The sequence below is a fragment of the Palaemon carinicauda genome, chromosome 6 (genome assembly GCF_036898095.1).
Source record: "Palaemon carinicauda isolate YSFRI2023 chromosome 6, ASM3689809v2, whole genome shotgun sequence".
Classification (NCBI taxonomy): Eukaryota; Metazoa; Arthropoda; class Malacostraca; order Decapoda; family Palaemonidae; genus Palaemon; species Palaemon carinicauda.
Genome location: NC_090730.1, coordinates 157108407 through 157113540, shown reverse-complemented (window position 1 = coordinate 157113540; position 5134 = coordinate 157108407). Strand labels below are relative to the sequence as shown.

The 5134-nt window shown below is 33.8% G+C and overlaps 1 protein-coding gene across 1 annotated transcript in view; it reads right to left on the bottom strand.

The window, feature by feature from the left end:
* LOC137642245 (arrestin domain-containing protein 3-like) overlaps positions 1 to 4866 on the bottom strand; it is a 446651-nt gene extending 441785 nt beyond the window's left edge. The window contains exon 1 of the mRNA XM_068374775.1: positions 4087 to 4866. The gene's annotated coding sequence lies outside the window, so the exon portion shown is untranslated. The remainder of the gene's footprint in view (positions 1 to 4086) is intronic.
* Between the last annotated feature and the right edge of the window lie 268 nt (positions 4867 to 5134).

Genomic DNA, 5134 nt, shown 5'->3' with positions numbered 1-5134 from the left:
GCAGATTATTACTAATCGATGTTTCTTTGGTCGACATCATTTGCATTCTCACTACTAGTACTATTTGCAGATTATTACCAATCGATGTTTCTTTTATCGACATCATTTGCATTCTCATTACTACTAGCATTATCTGCAGATTATTACTAATCAACCTTTCTTTTGTCATCATTTGCATTCTCATTACTAATATTATCTACAAATTATTACTAATAGACGTTTCTTTTGTTGACATCATTTGCATTCTCATTACTAGTATTATCTGCAGATTATTACTAATCGATGTTTCTTTGGTCGACATCATTTGCATTCTCACTACTAGTACTATCTGCAGAATATTACCAATCGACGTTTCTTTTATCGACATCATTTGCATTCTCATTACTACTAGTAATATCTGCAGATTATTACTAATCGATGTTTTTTTTTTTTCGACATCATTTTCATTCTCATTACTACTAGTATTATCTGCAGATTGTTACTAATCGATGTTACATTTGTCGACATCATTTGCATTCTCATTACTAGAATTATCTGCAGATTATTACTAATCAATGTTTCTTTTGTCGACATTATTTGCATTCTCACTACTAGTACTATCTGCAGATTATTACCAATCGACGTTTCTTTTATCGACATCATTTGCATTCTCATTACTACTAGTAAAAGCTGTAGATTAATACTAATCGATGTATCTTTTGTCGACATCATTTGCATTCTTATTACTAGTGTTATCTGCAAATTATTACTAATATACGTTTATTTTGTCGACATCATTTGCATTCTTATTACTAGTAGTGTTATCTGCAAATTATTACTAATATACGTTTCTTTTGTCGACATCATTTGCATTCTCACTACTAGTACTATTTGCAGATTATTACCAATCGACGTTTCTTTTATCGACATCATTTCCATTCTCATTACTACTAGTAATAGCTGCAGATTAATACTAATAGATGTTTTTGTCGACATCATTTGCATTCTTATTACTAGTAGTTTTATCCGCCAATTATTACTAATCCACGTTTTTTTTGTCGACATTATTTGCATTCTCATTACTACTAGTATTATCTGCAAACCGTTACCAATCGACATTTCTTTTGTCAACATTGTTTGCATTCTCAAAACTACTAGTATTATCTGCAGATTATTACCAATCGACGTTTCTGTTGTCCTCATCACTTGCATTCCCATTACAACTAGTATTATATATATATATATATATATATATATATATATATATATATATATATATATATATATATATATCCTAATCCTGACACACGGTGAAGAGACTTGATCTGGTTTTAAACTTGAAAAATGTTTAATTATACCTAACACTATCATTCTTTATTCTGATTAATAATTTGTAAAATATACCCGTCATACGATTTTTAGATAACGAGCTATATAAAATTAAAGTTTTCAAGTATCCTTAAATAGGTTTTAATTATATTTTTTTTTCCAAAAACCGTTTAAAATCTCACTTGATTTAGGATCTAAGTTTATCATAGTCAATAAATTCCAAAAGTTTTCTAAATTGGAAAATCTAAGACTATTTGCTCGCAACGCTAACGACACACGTTTTCAGCAAGGGAAGTCAAGATATTACCGAAAGGAGGAAATAAGCCTCTGGCCGATTTTACTATTACCATTTTAGTAACTGCAATGTTTATAAAATCAGATATTGCAAGTGATAATCTACTCTATATAATAAAGAGCAAGTGTCTGGCTATATATATATATATATATATATATATATATATATATATATATATATATATATATATATATATATATATATATATATATAGAGAGAGAGAGAGAGAGAGAGAGAGAGAGAGAGAGAGAGAGAGAGAGAGAGAGAGAGAGAGAGACTGTCTTTCCTGTCATGCTGGCGGGCAACCACTCTGAAAACAATAACCGGAAACCAACGATCTTCCACAAATTGCCAAAACTAGCATGTTGCAGTTAGGAGATGGGAAGGGAGTGGAAAGGGGGTAGAAAGGGAGTGTGTGTGTGTGTGTGTGTGTGTGTGTGTGTGTGTGTGTATCTAAATATATAGCCGTTCGTTGTGACGGGTCACGTACACTAGTCAACTATTAACAACTGCAGTGAGACAATGCAGCCAGATCGTAAGTGTATTAGAACCACAGGATTACTAGCGTTTGATTATTTGGTTTCAGGAAAGAAAAAAGTTTCAAAATCAATACAACAAACACTAATTACAAAGAAAAGATAAAAATGTTGGTTTCGACCTGATATAACAGACCGGAGAAATATATATATATATATATATATATATATATATATATATATATATATATATATATATATATATATATATATATGTATATATATATACATATATGAGAGAGAGAGAGAGAGAGAGAGAGAGAGAGAGAGAGAGAGAGAGAGAGAGAGAGAGAGAGAGAGAGAGAGAGAGAGATATTTAAGTCTCTTTTGCAAAAAGGCCATTAAACTATTCTAATAGTTCTATGCATATTATTCACAGAAGCATACTATATATACACACATATATATATATATATATATATATATATATATATATATATATATATATATATATATACATGTATATATATATATATATATATATATATATATAGAGAGAGAGAGAGAGAGAGAGAGAGAGAGAGAGAGAGAGAGAGAGAGAGAGAGAGAGAGAGAGAGGGGTAGTAGGGCACCAGCCACCCGTTGAGATACTACCGCTAGAGTTATTGGCTCCTTTGACTGGCCATGCAGTACTACACTGGATCTTTCTCTCTGGTTACGGTTCACTTTCCCTTGGCCTACACATGCACCAAAATAGTCTGGCCTATTCTTTCCTATTCTACTCTGTCTTCATACACCTGACAACATTGAGATTACCAAATAATTCTTCTTCACCCAAGAGGGTTAACTACTGCACTGTAATTGTTCAATGGCTACTTTCCTCTTGGTAAGAGTAGAAGAGAGTCTTTAGCTACGGTAAGCAGCTCTTCTAAGAGATGGACACTCAAAATTCAAACCATTGTTTTCTAGTCTTGGGTAGTGCCATAGCCTCTGTACCATGATCTTCCACTGTCTTGGGTTAATGTTCTCTTTCTAAAGGGTACATTTGGGCACTATTCTATCTAATTTCTCTTCCCCATATTTGGTTAAAGTTTTTTATAGTTTATATAAGAAATATTCATTTTAATGTTGTTACGGTTCTTGAAATACCTTATTTTCCCTCGCTCCCTTTCCTCATTGGGCTATTTTCCCTGCTGGGGCTCCTGGGCTTATAGGATCCTGCTTTTCCAACTAGGGAAGTAGCTTAGAAAGTAATAATAATAATAATAATAATATAATAATAATAATAATAAATTAATATATATACACATATACACGTATGTGTGTGTTAAAAATATATGTATATATAAGATGTTTGTGTTTAAATAAACCTGGAAAATCATAAAAAAATATTACATTTATTTTGAGCTATCAAAAGAATCATCTCTATTCATTTTCAGGATACATTTTGTATTCTGGAGGAAAAGGAAAATGACTTTTAGAGGGTTAAAATAAATTCAATTTTCTTTTATTTCTGGAGGTTTGTCTTATCATATAAACGGAAGAGAATATTTGACAATATAATATGCCTGCGTATATGTATGTATATGTATATGTGTGTGTATATATATAAATATATATATATATATATATATATATATATATATATATATATATATATATATATATATATATATATAAAATTACACACTTTATTCCTATAAGAGAATATGATAAGCGTCTAAGCATACATGCTTGCACTTTACGCTTGAACGTTAATGTATTTATAGCACACAGAAGCCTAACCCTATTACAAAAAGCCTCCTCTCTCTCTCTCTCTCTCTCTCTCTCTCTCTCTCGCCCGGCATCCCTCCCCAAGAAAACGAATATTAGATATGAAAGTTGCAAACTTGTTGCACGGTCAACCGTGGCACCACGGATCAACTGACGCCTCTCCTTCCGCGGCTAACACCACTTGGGGAAAACGACAAAGGTCATCATCATCATCATCATCTCGGGTCACTTTACCTTTTAGTGGATCGGTGCTTCTGCAAGAGAGGCCTGTGCTTTTGGGAGGGAAGTTCCCGCACGTAGGTTTCCTCCGCTGTCGCTGGCGGGAAGAGATATTGGTCGCTGGAGAAATATCTCTCTCTCTCTCTCTCTCTCTCCCTCTCTCTTGACCTTTACTCTCTCTCTCTCTCTCTCTCCCTTCGGTAGACTTATTCACCTCCCCTCTGTATCCCACGTTTCTATTATAAGGATCACATCTTCACCGGTGCATTTTCTCACTTCAGCTTTAGTGAGGAGAGGGAGGGAGGGAGGGAGGAGGAAGAAAAACACACACCTGTGGTACAGGAGGGAAACTTTGTTCCGCTTTAACACTATCTATTAATTTGATTTTTTTCACTCGACGTTATTATTACAAGTGTGCCTAAATTTCACTTTCTAGATTATTATTGCCAGTCTTTCATTTAATTGAAAGATAAATACAGGCTTCTGGATATATTTCGAATTCACTTATCATCTCTATCTCTTTTTAATTTCACTCTCTCATCTACTCGGTCTGTTTCTCTCCCTCTTTTGAAACTGGGATATTGTATGACAAGCACGCAACCTCTAAACAGGGTCTTATATCACTTTAACCGCTTCAATTCTCTATGAAAATAACAATAAACGTATTAATAAGTCTCTTACTCCATTTTCCATGTACAGAATAAATTCCAAGAGGGATATTTTCATCAAAGAAAGGTCTAGGAGAATTAGCACTTTGGTAAATGAAAATCTACGGAGCGAAGAACCAGAGTTCACCTTCCGACTGTCAGAGACACACTGGGGGGATGCGTGAGTGAGCGAGGCCTGGAGCAGTCGCCTCATTCGGTGAGAGAGAGAGAGAGAGAGAGAGAGAGAGAGAGAGAGAGAGAGAGAGAGAGAGAGAGAGAGAGAGAATGGGGGGATGAGGGAGGAGGGAAGGAAGTCGAAATTAAATGGAAGCATAGAAGTAAATAATGCAGTAAGTTGTCTTAAAAATGTGTATTCGAAGGAGTCTTTCGAAATTGTAAGGTAAACGAATACCATT